Genomic DNA, 16420 nt, shown 5'->3' with positions numbered 1-16420 from the left:
TCCTTAGCATACACACAAGTATAATGGGACCAACTCTAGTTATAATTATTGTTACATCAGTGTAAAAAAAAACAATCTTACCAAATCTAAACAACTCCAGTAGAAAATAATTCAGAGAGTTGGGAGTGTTTTTCAGTGGCAATACATAGGAATCTTAGAAACAAACTTGCCTTGGAATCTATGCTGTCTCTGATACCTTTTTAGTAGTGAGACATTCATATAAAAACATCTTTCATAGTCAGCCCACTGGCAGCAAAGAGAACAACTACACAGCTAAATTCTAACCTAAAATAGGGATGGGGAAGTTCTACTTTATAAAGTCTTCTGTGCCAAGATACTCTCCCCAACAGCTATATAAATTCTTCCCAGAGCCAAAGAAGCAAGGCAAGCTAGTAGGTATTAAGCTACAGTTGACATACTTTGTTTTCTTTGTTTAGTTTTGGTTTTTTTGGTCGGGTCTGATATGGTAGGCCAAACTAGCTCTAAGACTCATGATACCACCTCAGCTTTTTCAGTGCTGAGGTTACAATACCAGGATTACCAGGAACAGCGAGCGACATTTGGGTTTTAAATCCCTTACCAGGGGCCTATTAGATGTATAAGGAAGCATTCCTGGTTTATGAAGTATTTTTAAAAACAGAAAATGTATTTTCAAAACATTACTGAACATCATACTACAAATCCCCTAACCTTTTACACCAGTCTTTCACTATAGTGAAACACTATATAGTATTTCACTATATTAAACTACCAGAGGAAAAAAAAATCATAGACAATCAGAAATAGATTACACCATATGCCAATCTCTCTCCCTTCCACTCCTCCCCTCCTTGGTCGTTCTTGAGGCTTGAATTCAGGCCTTGGGGCACTGAAGTCTTTTGCTTAAGGTTAGCGCTCTACTACTTTGAGTTAATATTCTGGTGGGTAACTGGAGAAAAGAATCTCATGGACTTTCTTACTCAAACTGGCTTCAAACCCTCAGATCCTCAGATCTCAGCCTCCTGAGTAGCTAGGATTACAGGCACATGCTACTAATATCCTACTAGAAGGAATTCTTAATGCTTGCCAACTTTTAAGTTAAGAATTCTGAGTGTTACTCTTCTCTTTTTTGGAGTAAGCACAATAACCAAGAAACAGGTAAAGTTAATCTAGATGAAGAAATGAGAGAGGCCACCCCTGCAGGTGTATTAAGGATAATGATTAATAATTCTGTCTGTGTTTGCATGTTATTTGAATGCAGAGAAAAAAATCAATATGAAGGTAACGAATTCAGGTGTGGTGGAAGACACATCTAGCACTTTTGTATAGATAAATTGTGAATAACTCAAATATAGTATTTGATGGTTAGTGTTTAATGTTAGCATAGTATAATCTTTGCCATTTCTATACGTAGTTTTGCTAGCCTGTCCATATGACATGGTTAGCAGAATTATTCCCACTTTTACAAAGAGAAGATATGTTAAGGCAGACAAATAGCCAGGTGAACTTCCTAATGCCACTGGCATTTCATAATGCCAGTCACAGAATGACAAATAGCATGCAGTTGTCTACATATACAATATTTGTTTCAATACATATTAAAAGAGAAGTAGGATGTTATTTTTTGGAGATGATGATACAGTTGTACAAAGGGGTTAAAATTCCATGAAGGATGCCATTTTTTGTTTGTTTGTTTTGCCAGTCCTCTGCTTAAGCTCAGGGCCTGTGCACTATCCTTGAGCTTCTTTTGCTCAAGGCTAGAACTCTACCACTTGAGCCTCAGCACCACTTCTGGCTTTTTCTAAGTATGTGGTACCAAGGAATCGAACCCGGGTCTTAGTGCATGCTAGGCAAGCACTCTACCACTAGGCCAAACTCCCAGCCCGAAGGATGTCATTTTTTAAATATATTTTTATTGTAATTAATAGAAGGGTTACATGAAGGATGTCATTTTTTAAAGAATTTATTAACACTGATTTTTTTTTTTTTTTTTTTTGCCAATCCTGGGCTTGGGCTCAGGGCTTGAGCACTGTCCTTGGACTTTCTCAAGGCTAGAGCTCTTCCGCTTGAGCCTCAGCACCACTTCCGGCTTTTTTCTATGTATGTGGTACCGAGGAATCGAACCTGGGTCTTCGTGCATGCTAGGCAAGCACTTTAACCACTAGGCCAAACTCCCGGCCCTTAACACTGATTTTTACATCATATTTCAAATGATGTGTTAAACAAGTATTCAAGAAGGGAATCTCTATATACAATCACTGGCACTTAGATTTTAGAACATAATTAAAATGTCATTAAAAAAAAATAAAACCATATAAGGTTTTCTTTCACCTTCACAACTCTGTAAGCAAAAGTGGAGTTCAGCAAGAATAAAAAACCTGCCAGACAGAGTGGATCATGCCTGTAGTCCTAGCTACTGAGGAGGCTGAGATCTGAGGATTAAGGTTCAAAGTCAGCCTGGGCACTAAAGTCTTTGAGACTCTTATCTCTAGTTAACTGCCAGAAAACTGGAAGTGGTGCTGTGGCTCAAGGGGTAATGTGATATAGCCTTGAGCTGAAGTGCTCAGGGACAGAGCCCAGGCCCAGTGTTCAAGCCCCATGACACAGACACACACAGAAAAGAGTGTGGGCTCCTGGTAGAGTGCTTGCCTAACATCCAAAAACCCCTGGGTTCCATTCCTGAGTACCACATACACAGAAAAAGCTGAAGTGGCAGAATGCTAGCCTTGTGGACAGTACCCAGATCCTGAGTTCAAGCCCCAGGACTGGTAAAAAAAAAATAAATAAATAAAAAATAAGCCTGCCCATGTGTGCACAGCCAGTAAAAACAAGACTGTCATTGGCAAAGCCCAAATTGCACTCACTACTGGACAGCAATAAAAGCAATGGTATTAAGACTAAAACAGAACAGAATCCGTAAGTATACTATTTATTTGCAGTCAGAAAAAATAATCTCCTAAAATACCTTCCTTTTCTATCTGTATTCTCTACTTTCTGATGCTGAAGTTGAGATGCTTTCACCAGCTGGAAGAGGTGAGAAGGGCTGCTTTCTTTCTAGTTTGTTTCATTGTTTCTGTCAAATCCACCAAACCAACACCCTTCCCAATTGGCAGCAGCTGTTGGCTGGGTTCCCAGCTTCTTTCTGTTACTTCTTTCTAGAACCAGCCACCTGGCACTGGCACCACTTTGGACACACTGCTATCTCTTCTTCCAGATTTGAATCCCAGCTCAATAACCTGCTGAGTTCTTTGAGTAGCTGGGCTCAGAACTTCAATTTTTTAGATTCCAAAAATTAGAACTCTTAGGTATCACTTCCCACAATTACTATTTCTGCTTAATTTCTTTGTTCTCTTAGCTTCTTCAATTTTCTAATACTAGTATAATCAATTCCCTGTATTAAATCTCTCTTAACCATGTGGCTCAGCTTCTTTAAATGGACCTTGACTGATACAACTATTTTCTGGCAACAGTATAGTATCACATGCTTATTTTCATATACAAGAAATTAGAACCAATAAATATCTAAAGTGTATATTGTGGCTTTTTATTTCTGTGGTATTGAAGATTGAACACAAGGCCTTGGGCAGGCAAGTACTCTACTTAGGTTGTGCTTGCAACCCATTTTAGTTTTTATTTCTTGAGATGCAGTAGCTGTTTTGTCCTGGCTACTTTCAAATTCACAATCCTCCTGCTTCTACTTCCCAAGAAGCTGGGATTAGGTGTGTGCACCACTGTATTCAGCTCTTAACGCTTGTTTCAATATATATAAAAAGTGTGTCGAAAATATTCTGACTTTAGGAGTTCTTGTATTTTTGTTTTTGTTTTTTTGTTTGTTTGTTTTGTTGGGTTTTTTTTGCCAGTCCTGGGCTTGAACTCGGGGCCTGAGCACTATTCTTGGACTTTCTCAAGGCTAGAGCTCTACCACTTGAGCCTTAGCACCACTTCCAGATTTTTTTCTATGTATGTGGTACCAAGGAATCGAACCTTGAGTCTTTGTGCATGCTAGGCAAGCACTCTGCCACTAAGCCAAACCCCCAGCTCCCTGACTTTAGGAGTTCTACAGTTTGAACATTTCCTTTTTCTCACCACAAATAATGTTAAATTATCAAAGTTAGAAATGTTAGAAATTTTTCCTACTCTAAAGAAGCAAGTCAAAAGGAGAAAGTACTAACATTTGGTCTTCAAAACAAAATTTAGCCTCATTATATACCTTGCTAAATCAAAACCTTTTTTCAGATCTCACAAAACCTTTTTTAGATTATCTCTATAAGTTCCTGTGGCTAAAAAATAAATTCGAGTGTTAAGTCAACCCTTAACTTTAGAAGTAGAGAAACAGCCAGGTGCTGGTAGATCATGTCTGTAATCCTAATTACTCAGGAGGCTGAGATCTGAGGATTATGGTGCAAAGCCAGCCTGGGCACTAAAAGTCCAGGAGACTCTTACTTCCAATTACTTCCAGAAAACCCTAAGTGGCACATGCCTCAAGTAGTAGATTAGTAGCCTTGAGCTGAAGAGGCCCAGAGAGCACTCAGGCCCAGAGTTCAAGCCCCACAACTGACAAAAAAAAAACAAAAACAAACCCCCCTCCAAAACTAGAAAAATAAAGCAAAACTTAGAAAATATTTTTTGTTGTTGTTGTTAAAAAATCACTCTATTTTACTTAGGAAACCAAGTGTCCTCACACACCCCCCTCCAAAACTAGAAAAATAAAGCAAAACTTAGAAAATAATTTTTGTTGTTGTTGTTAAAAAATCACTCTATTTTACTTAGGAAACCAAGTGTCCTCAGTGTGAAAGAACTTGGTACAATCCTGTCCTATAAGGATCTAGAAAGGTGCCAGTGGCTTTTTTCTCTCTGAGACAGAACAAGACATTCAATGATCAAGATGGAAAATGAAATGAAGCTCCTCAACACAAAGAACTGCCTCAACTTAACTGTTAAGCGTTCAACCCTCCTCACTGAGAAATACTAGTTTTTGACATATGATTCAACTACCATATTTTACTGTTCCCTAAAGGTTCCTGTGCAATTCTAGCTGTTTAAGTGGGAACAGTGTTCAGCCTCTAAGAACATTTTTTAAAAATTATTTTATCACATAACGAAGTGATATAGTACAAGGTACTTATAACTACAATATGGTAATATTCTATTTTATAAAGGCAATAAATACAAATTGTGAATTATATTAAGTGATTATTGCATACAGCAATTATAGACATACTTTTTTTGGGTGCCAGTAAAGGGGCCTGAACTCAGGACTTCATGTTTGCCCTGCTGTCTTGCTATCAGCTACTGCTCCACTACTTCAGTCTCATAGACTTTCCTCCCCAAACTGGTTTCAAACCATGATCCTCAGATCTGTTTCTTGAGTAGCAGCTAGGATTTACAGATATGATCCACCAGCACCTGGCTAAGGATATATTCTCTGTACTATTACTTGCTCTAGTGTTTCAAGTTATATTCCGGAAGAGAACAAAATTCACGAGATTAAAGAAAAAAAAATAAAGGAACCAAAAGGATTTGGCTACATTGAAACCACTACTGTAGAATCTTGGCTATGTACCTCTGCAGGCAGGTAGCTGTCTGAGGGACCCTAGTGAGACAAGGATCTCACGTCAATACAATATGGGAAGGTGAGTAAGTGCACGTCAGTGCCTGTAACTGATCAGAAAGGAACAAAATATTCAAAAGACAGGTAGTTTTTTTGTTTTCAAGATGGTCTCAGTCTACTCTCAGACACCAGGATGACTTGGAATTCCTGTTTCTCCTGTCTCAGTTTCCTCAGGCATGTACTATGCCTGACAATAAAAATTACCATTGTATTATTATTATTATTATAAAACTTATTTTTGATCAAATATTTTGATGAAAAGAGTCTGATCAAAACTACTTTCTATCTGGGCATCAGTGGCTCATGTTTGTAACCCTAGCTATTCAGGAGGCTGAGATCTGAGGATCATGGTTCAGCCTGGGAGACTCTAATTACCAATTAACCACCAGAAAACAGGAAGTGGCACTGTGGTTCGAAGTGATAGAGAGCTAGCCTTGAGCTGAAGAGCTCAGGAACAGCACTAAGGCCCAGAGTTTAAGCCCTATGACTGACAAAACAAAAAATAAAAAACAAATATTTGCTTCTTAATTATTTTAATTAAAATTAATTTTTTTTTCAGGCAAGGAAAGGGCAAAAACAGGGGTAAAGGGAATTAGAAGGGCAAGGAGGGGATGGGGAAGGGGATGTGCTGGCGACGGCGGCAAAATGGGCAATGAAGGCTTGGTAGCTTCCCCAGCTACAGGCAGGCCTTAAAGACCTGACAAAAGGCTGTGGCCTAGAGGACTGCTTTTGGGATCGAGTCCTGGCTTGGCTCAGGAAAAACAAATATTTTCTCACCTACTTTTTTTTTTCTTTTCTTTTTGGTCAATTGTAGGGCCTGAACTGTGGGCCTGGGCACTATCCTTGAGCACTTCAGCACAAGGCTAGTGCTCTATTACTTTAAGCCACACCGCCATTTCCGGTTTTCTGGTGGTTAATTGGAAATAAGTGTCTCACAGACTTTCATGTCCAGGCTGGCTTTGAACCATGATCCTCAGATCATAGCCTGCTGAGTAGCTAGGATTACAGGCACGAGCCACCAGCACCTGGCTTAAACATTTTTAATGTTATTACAAAGGCAACAGTCAGGAGTTACTGTTTCTTCACCTTATCTCTTTAAAATGGAATCATTCTTGCCATATTAACCACCATGTTTACAGAATGCAAAAGTGATTTTAAGCTTTTTTCTACTTTTGAACATTTTCAATTTTTTAAAAATTAAAAGAAAACCCTCCAGGAACAAAGGCTCTATCCTATACTAAGCCAACCCACACATTATCTTCTATATCATGCGGAAATATTCAAGGTGAACTGGGTGGGCTGCTACTGGGCCAGCAGGGATAAAGCAGGGATAAAATCGCTTTTTCAGACTGAATCTAAATAAGAAACAGAAGTCCCAGGAGCTGCTGGCAACTATGTTAGGTCCAAAACCAAGACAGTGAAAGAAGTTAGATCCTGGGAGATTGCTAGAGAAATCTTGTCTGAAGCTTGAATTACTCAGGGGTTTTCCCATTAAGAGCCAGTAAATATCATATTTTATGTCTATGACCACCAAAATAATTCCAGCAAGTAATGATTAAAGGAACAAGTATTTGCATGTTCTAGGTAACATTAGCTTAAAATTAGCAACCCTAACTTCAAGTCAAAAACTTGATAACATATGTAAAGAAAACACAGGCTGGCTTTAAGAGGGTGTGTGAGAGAGACAGGACTGAGAGAGACAAAGAGACAGAGACTGGAGTTTGAACTCTGGGCCTTGCATGTACTTGCTAGGCAGATACTCTGTGTCTTGCCCCACACCATCATTTCTTTTTGTTTGTTATTTTAAAAATAGTCTTGCATGTTTTCCCAGTGCTAGTATAAACAACAACTCTTAATGCCTCATGTATAGACTGGATGGCAGCGACACATGTGTGCCACTATACCTACCTTATTGGTTAGATGAAGCTTTGCCAGCTTTGCCTATGATTGCTTGAACCCCCATTATCTTTTTTTTTTTTTTTTTTTGGGCCAGTCCTGGCTTGAGCTCAATGCCTGAGCACTGTCCTTGGACTTTCTCAAGGCCAGAGTTCTACCACTTGAGCCTCAGCACCACTTCTGTTTTTTTTCTATGTATGTGGTACCGAGGAATCAAACCCTGGTCTTTGTGCATGCTAGGCAAGCACTCTACCACTAGGCCAAACTCCTGGTCCCAAACCTCCATCATCTTAAACTCTATATCCTGAGCAGTAGGGATTACAGCTATGAACCACTATACTTACCAAGAGCAAATGATTTTTTTTTTCCAGTCCTGGGGCTTGTTCTCAGGGCCTGAGCACTATCCTTGGGCTTTTCTAAAGGCTAGCACTCTACCACTTGAGCCACAGCACCACTTCTGGCTTTTTCTATGTGTGTGGTACCAAGGAATGGAACCCAGGTCTTTGTGCATGCTAGGCAAGTAAGTATTCAACCACTAGGCCAAAACTCCCAGTCTGCCAATTTTTCTCTCTCTCTTGTCTCCGAAGCAGTGCATGCATGCACATACACATAATGAAAGAAAAGAAAATGATCATTAATGCTGTGTTCTGGTGGCTCACATATGTAACTGTATCTCTCAAGAGGATGAAATCTGAGAACATGCCAAACTAAGCCCAGGCTGATTCCTAAACAAGATGTAGACTCTCAGGGTATACTTTAAACTATACATACACATACACATATATATTTTCCTTTTTTTTTGGTAACAACTGGAGATTGAACCCATGACATTGCACTTGGTAGGCAAGCACTTTGCTACTGAGCTACATCCCAGCCCTCAGGCTGTACTTTGGACATACTGAATCAGGACCTTATTTCGAAACAAATAACAACAGAAAACAAAAAACCAGTTCAGGGAGGGAAATGAGAAAGGGTATCAATGTTTGTGAAGTAATGCACTTTCTCTCTGGTGAATATAATGCAATCCTTCTATTAATTACAACAAAAAAATAAAAAAAATACTTCAGGTGGTATTTGTGGCCATTAAATTTAAGAATTACCAGATGTCAATACTGTCTTCTGTCTTCATTTGTTAAAGCTATTCTACACCTTAGTAACCTATGCTAAAAACATTCACTTGTTGAATGGTGATGTTTTGGATGGTATTGAACTCAGGAACTCTTAATTTCCAAGTAGGTAGGATTACAGGGATGAGCTACCAGCATCTGGTTGAATGTTGAGGGTTTGTTTTTTTTTTTCCCCCACTTCATTTCCACAGCTCCAACAGAACAAGAGACACCACTTAGAATTTACCCATTCACCCAATCAGTAAGGTCTTTAAGAGAAAAGATACATATTTTTATTACCTTTTATATGGTCTGGTTTGTATTGCTAAGAAACTCTAGTGAAACAAGTTAAGCCAATATTGGCAAGTTTCTACTATAGAAACTATTGCCATTAGCGTCTATTAGTTGGGAAGCTATGATCTTGACACTGCTTGAAACAACTTTTCTACAATCATGAAAATGTCTCTAGTATATTCAATAGGTAGTCAGTAACTGTATATGACTGCTGACACCTTACATAGCTAGCAGTTATAGCTAATAACTATATTGTACATTAATACTCTTCAACTCACTGGGCCACTAGAAGGTTTAGAATTACTCCAGACAGTTTAAAGTTATATGTTTGGTATGAAAGCACAAGACCTAAACTGAAGCCCCAAATCATGGGAAAATAAGATCAACTTTAAGAGACAGGACCAGCCAGAGTAGAATTTATGAAGGCAGTAACATTTAATGTGTACATTTCAAGATACAGGACATGAAGTAGGCACTCCAGAATGGGACTCATATGTAAAAGTACGATAAAGATATAGAACAGAGGGAAAAATCAGTAAGACTGAAAAGAGCATGTGATTTTTTTAATTCAGAGAGATTAAAAAATGATTAAACGTAAGTAGAAATTAAGTCAAGGAATCCTCAAATACAATAATGAAATAGCTAAACTTTACTCAATAGGCAATTAGAAGTCACTGCAGGTTTTTGAGAAAGAAGTAAGTTCATTATGGTTTTGAAAGTCTACTACTGGAGGACTATAGAACATAAAAGGGACTGGAGTGAAACAGAATCTGAAATATAATTACAATAGTTTAGGAAAGAGGCAATTAGCCTGCTTGAGAGACAACAAGAACAAAGAAATGGAAGAAAACTACTGTAGAAGTAGGTGGCAAGATTAGGCAACATCTAAATCTGAGACATGAATGAACACCAAAACAAAGCTTCCCAGGCTTAAATTTTCAGTTGCTATGGCTGGGAGTTTTGGCCTAGTGGTAGAGTGCTTGTCTAGCATGCACGAAGATCTGGGTTCGATTCCTCAGTACCATATAAATAGAAAAAAGCTGGAAGTGATGCTGTGGCTCAAGTGGAAGAGCTCTAGCTTTGAGAAAGCCTTAGGACATCGCTCAGGCCCTGAGTTCAAGCCCCAGGACTTGGGGGGGGAGGGGAAGGAAGGCACAAAGGATTTGTAGCTCAAGTGGTAGAGCACCTGTCTAATAAATACCAGGCCCTGAGCTGAAAACCCAAGTATTACCAAAACAAAAACAAAAAAAGCATTACATGATTTTCTCATTTTCCCTCTCCCTCCTTGATTGAACCCAGGCCATACATATGCTAGGCAAGTATTCTACCACTTAGCTACCTTCAAAAGTGAGTAAAGTATATGGCTAAATTTTTGAGAAGAATTTAATTCCATGAAGCTCTGGAAGTTTTTCAGTGTTTCCATACTGCTTCCAATGCAAAATTATTTAGCAGTATAGCCTGGTAAGGGTTTCCTGTAATTTTGCTGAGATTTGCTTGGTATAGCAGCCTTTTGAGGATCTAAAGCAAGCAGCACAACCCCAGGCTTAACAGAAAGATGAGCTGTGTCCTTACTTTGTTTTGTTGTTGTTGTTATTGTAAACCAATTTATTTTCTTGCTTCATGAGAAAGAACTGTGTTAAAGTAGTATAGTCAACATAGGTAAACTATTCATATTCAGAAATGAGTCCAATGAAGTCAGAATATAGTCTACATTGGATTATTGGCTGAAGCAGTCCACTCATTATGTTAATTAAAGAAATGGAATGGAAATGTTTTTGTTGATACTGGTATTTTAAAATATTTGTTTTGGTAAATTTCAACTAGCTTCACACATCCCAAGAGTCTCATTAACCAACAGTGTTGTTTAAAGTTTAGCTTTAAGAAAGTTATCTAAACTCAGAATCAAACTGGTTTCAGTTTATTGCATGTATATTCATGAATTATTCTCAAGTAATCTGCTCCCTCCCTCCCTCCTTTTTTTTTTTTTGGCCAGTCCTGGGTCTTGAACTCTGGGCCTAGGCACTGTCTATGAGCTCCTTTTGCCCAAAGCTAGCACTCTACCATTTTAGCTACAGTACCACTTCCAGCTTTTTCTGTGATTAAATGGAGGTAAGAATTTCACAGACATATTTACCTTGGCTGGCTGTGAATGGTGATCCTCAGATGGGAGTCTACTGAGTAGATAGGATTATAGGCATAAGCTACTGGTGACTAGCTTTTACAATTTTTTGTTTTTTAAAGAAACAGCACACTGAGCTGAATGCCGGTTGCTTACACCTATAGTCCTAGCTACTCAGAGGCTGAGATCTCAGAATTGTGGTTCAAAGCCAGCCCAGGCAGGAAAAAGGTCCATGAGATTCTAATCTCCAACTGGAAATAGAATTGTGGTTCAAGGTAGTAGAGCACTAGCCTTGAGTGCAGAAGCTCAGGGACAGTGGCCAGGTCCTGAGTTCAAACCTCAGGACTGACCCCCACCCAACCCCCCCCCAAAAAAAGAAATCTTGATTGACTCCTAAATTTTCAGGTTTACTATGACTTAGGAGGTGATCCAGGGGAAATCAATACCTGAATTTCACAGGAACTAAGTACACACTGGAGGACTGAATAGTGTGGGTAAACTAAAGAGGGCCAGAAGCTTTTTAGCTTTTTACTGAGTATGGTGCAGTGGTGCAGAAACAATATTCTCTCTCCCTCTCTCTCTCTGTCTCTGTCTCTGTCTCTCTCTCTCTCTGTCTCTGTCTCTCTCTCTCTCTCTGTCTGTCTGTCTCTCTCTCTCTGTCTCTCTCTCTCTCTCTCTGTCTCTCTCTCTTTCTCTCTCTCTCTCCCTCCCTTCCTTCTTCCCTCCCTCCCTCCCTCCCCTCCTCCTCCTCTCCCTCCCTCCCTGTCCCAAGCCTTAACTCAGGGCCTGAGCGATGTCCTTGGGTTTTCTCTACAGCTCTACCACTTGAGCCACAGCACCATTTCCAGCATTTGCAGAAACAATTTCTAATGGAAGCTAGGGCCTAAAATCTAAAAGGTAACATCATAATGATGTAGTTTTAGTAACATGAGTAAATATCTAATACTAGTAAATATCTTACAGAAGCATCTAAAACAGTAAACAATACTGTAAGTATTTACATACTTATATGTATAAGAAACCACAGGCTCAAAAATATATGTTTTTAATGGAAAACTAAGGCATACAAAATTCTGAAACAACTCGAATTACCTTATTTTACATTGAAGAAGTAGATGGTCTATCAATGGATATTTCATTATTTACAATCCCTACAAATTCCTCTTCTTGGGTAGTCAAAATCTTTAAAAAGATACTCTGTACCATGTATTATTTTAAAAAGTTATAATGAGTTTTTCCTTAAAGAACTTGCTGGAACTTTGATTTCTTCTCTTAAGAAAAAATCAAAAGTATGAGTGTTAGCAGAAGTGAGTCTTGTGGCATTTCCAAAGGAGAAAGCCATTTGTTTTTCTAAACTCCCAAAGATTCTGATACTTTGAATATTTTAACACCTATTCAGTTTTACAGAATCAAATATGTTACTGAAGGATCTTCTTGTTCTAAACATTCTGGTTGAGTATTCCTTTTCACTATAGAAATGAAATAAAGCAATGGGAAAATAATGGAAATGCTATAATAAATGCCTACTGTACCCAACATAGGTAATTGATTTGAGTTACCACTTCTCTAAATGTAACAAGCTAAAATTAATGGCAGCTTAGCTCTTAATGGAAAAATCATATTTGCAGTACCACTGCTATTTGACTGGGGACTGAGAACATTTGATAACAGAATTTGTTTTCAAAAGATTTATACAAATTGCTTTTTTTAATGATGTATCAAATGGATTCAGGCAATTTGGGTAGGTAGGATTCTGGCTACTTTTTATATTTAATCAACTTGAAACATTAGAAGCACTTGACTCTTTTGAATCCTACTTTGTCCTAACTCCTTCTAGAAGTATCTTCCAATGGATATACTGAAAAGACTGAGATAAAAATAATCTGAGGATAGTGTTGCTTTAATAAGTCATAAGAGGCCTTTTTTTTTAAGTTCACCTAACCCCATCATTTTTTTTCATCAGTCCTGGTGAGTGCTTCCAACTCCAATTTTATATATTAGCCATTTTATATTAAGTAGCTAATACATAATGTGGAAGAATACCTTGAAAGAACCTAAGCCATATATGAATACAGATTACATTTAACAAGATAGAACTCTGTTGTATCTTTAGTTTCTCCTCTGTAGCCAGTTTAGAGAAGACAATTTTTTGGGGGTGGGAGAACAGTCGGTCATGGGGCTTGAAGTCTGGGCCTGGGCACTGTCCCTGAGCTGTTCAGCTCAAGGCTAGCACTCTACCAGTTGAGCCACAGTGCCATTTCCAATTTTCTGGTGGTTAATTGGAGATGAGAGTCTCATGGACTTTGTGCCCTGGCTGGCTTTGAAATGAGATCCTCAGATCTCAGCCCCTGAGTAGCTAGGAATACAGGCATGAGTCACTCTCTGCTGGTTTACAAGAGACAATTCTGACTTTCAATGCCTACTCAAACAATAAACAAGAGATGACTAGAACCAGAACTAAGTAAGTGTGAGACCAAAAATAAGAGTAAGCTTAAAATTAGAATTACTTAAGCAGAACTAACACAAGAGACCTGGTGATCATTTTCAATTAGGAACAAGAGAAAAAGAGGATCTCAGCAAATCAAGTTGTAGAGCAAGCTGCCCAAGCCTGTTAAGCCAGGCTCAACAGTCTCAAAGTTACTAGAGGCATCAGTGCTAGACTGGGAAGAGAGTGAGTTTTTCTGACCTGTCCATATGGAAGAACTGCAGCTCAGACTTCTAGGTTTTCTGAAGTAGTTAGGCCACCTGTGGTACTGTTAGAAAAGAACTTCTTTATGTCAGGCACCGGTGCCTCATGTCTATAATCCCAGCTACTGAGGATCGTGGTTCAAAGCCAGCAGGGGTACAAAGTCCTCCGTGAGACTCTTATCTCCAAATGACCACCAGAAAACCGGAAGTGGCAATGTGGCTCAAGTAGTAGAGTATGTAAGCCTTGAGCTGAAGAGCTCAGGCACAGCACCCAGGCCCAGAGTTCAAGTCCCATGACCGACAAAGAACACACACACACACACCCTCTAGGGATATGGCTAATTACACACACACACACACACACATACACCCTCTAGGGATATGGCTAATTACACACACACACACACCCTCTAGGGATATGGCTAATCACACACACACACACACACACACACACACACACACACACACCCTAAGATCAGTGGGCTGAAGTTCAAAGGCAGCCTGAGCAAAAGAAAAAGTTCATAAGAGTTCATGAGACTCCACTTCAACCAATGGGGTGGTTGACATGTATTTTTCATTCCAGTGATGCAGACAGGCACAAAGTCCAGGCCAATTAGCTTAAAAGGAGACTCTACCTCAAAAACAGCCAATGCAAAAAGGACTGACAGTGAAGAAAAGTGGTAGAACACCTGCCTAGCAAGCATGAAATCTTGAGTTCTAACCTCAGTATGAGAGGAGAAGAGAGAGGAGAGGGAGAGAGGGAAAAGGAAAAAAAAAGTGATTATTAATTTCTTGGCAGGACTAATGCAGAAAAAAAAAGGGTCCTTCAGCAGCCTTCAACCTTGACAACCCCCCACTTCCACCCCATCCCACCCCAAATCAGTCACTGGCTCTAAGGCAAACATTGATCCACTGTCAATACAATACACAAGAGCTACCAGGTACATTCCTTTACCATCCCATAGGAAATGTCAAGTCAGGGCAGTCTGGTATTCTCTTCTTGGTGTTTGTGTCATGAGGGATGGTGGTCAAACCTTTCATTCCTTCATGTATTTGCTGCTAGAGACATATGGTATATCAGAGACCACCTAGATTCCACGAGTCAGGCAGGTGAACAAAAGAGTTCTCCTGAAATCTAGAGGCAGTGTTAGTGATATAGATGCGATATAAATTCAGGGGAATTTCAAACTTACTGTCTGTGAAGCTTATAAAAGAGCAGATCTGGGGCCAGGAGTGTGGCCTAGTGGTAGAGTCCTTGCCTAGTGTGCGTGAAGCTCTAGGTTCAATTCCTTAGTACCACATATGCAGAAAAAGCCAGAAGTGGTGCTGTGGCTCAAGTAGGAGAGTACTAGCTTTGAGATATCCCAAGAACAGTGCTCACAAGCCCCAGAACTGGCAATAACAAAAACAAAACAAAAAACAAAACAGCAGCGACCAGCATGCACAAAGCCCTGGGTTCAATTCCTTGGTACCACATACACAGAAAAACCTGGAAGTGGCTCTGTGGCACAAGTGGCAGATTGCTAAGCATTGAGCAAAAAGTATCCAAGGAAAGGCCCTGAGTTCAAGCCCCAGGAATGGTCAAAACAAAACAACGACAACGACAACAAAAACAAAAACATCCTTTTGGAAGTCTGCTCCTAGGCCTGAAGGTAAGACTAGGAATGTGCATTTTGATAAGTATTTCAAACAGATTCTAATGAAACAAGTAACATAACAAATGATTATTAAATATATATACACTTCACCTTGGGGACAGAGTATAAATAAGTGCTAGAATATGTGTTTACTATGCATGACACCCTGGATCCAATACTTGGTACCAAACAAACACCGATTTATGGAGATATGGGCAATGGAAGTGATTATTCTCATCTGTCTACACAAGCAGGTGGGCCAAGAGCAGTTTAAGGCTTTAAACTCAGTGCATGATGAGATATGCAGGCAGATGACCACTACTTGGACCAATTCGCCAGAATTTTCTTGCACTTCTTATGGTTGCAGTAGTGTATTTTTTCCACGCCTGAACCACAATCTTCCTAGCATTTACTGGAAGGGGGGCGGGGGTAGGACAGAAGCATACCAGCAACCCCACTGATTGAGGGAGAAACCTTCTCTAGTAGACGCCCTGAATGTACGCAAAACAGGATTCTCCTAATCTTTTCCTCCCTAGTAGCTGGGCATGCTCCTGAATTTCAGACAGATGATAACAAGTATTTTCTTTGTAGTGTTGAGCATTTCTGTTACCTTACTATATTCCCTCAACAAACACATATGCACTGCTCTTGAGGCAGGTGAGGAATTCTGGAGGTCAAAGGAAGACAAGGGCTCAGACTAATGAGCTCAGTTTATAGAAATCTCAATGATAGAAAACAGGGGATTTGAGTAAGAAATCAGTATCTGTCTGGCTGACTTTTCTAGGAGGGAGTACTCACTTACCTATCTGATATCCAAGTGACAACCACAAGAAGGGGCTTTCCTGAATCCAGGTGATCTTTTGCTAGGGCAATTTGATTTTGTTTAGTGGAGGCAAATTGGGACACATGAGACCTATAAGCCATGCTAGCCAATGAGAAAAAGAAAGTATAACAGAAGGGGATGGGGGGAGGGAAAAGGGGGCAAAAACATGAGAAGGGCTATCAATGCTTGTTAAGTAATGCACCTGATGAATGTAACTGTAACCCCTCTATACATTACCCCGACAATTAAAAAAAAAAAAAAAGGCTG

At 39.5% G+C, this 16420-nt stretch overlaps 1 long non-coding RNA gene across 2 annotated transcripts in view; it reads right to left on the bottom strand.

The window, feature by feature from the left end:
- The window catches only part of LOC150054371 (uncharacterized), an 86118-nt gene that overhangs the window by 3999 nt on the left and 65699 nt on the right, over positions 1-16420 (bottom strand). The window lies entirely within an intron of this gene.

Source organism: Megascapheus bottae, chromosome 15 (assembly GCF_031878675.1).
Source record: "Megascapheus bottae isolate mThoBot1 chromosome 15, mThoBot2.hap1, whole genome shotgun sequence".
NCBI lineage: Eukaryota > Metazoa > Chordata > Mammalia > Rodentia > Geomyidae > Megascapheus > Megascapheus bottae.
The sequence above is the reverse complement of the archived record's forward strand: the minus strand, read 5'-3'. Positions and strand labels throughout refer to the sequence as shown.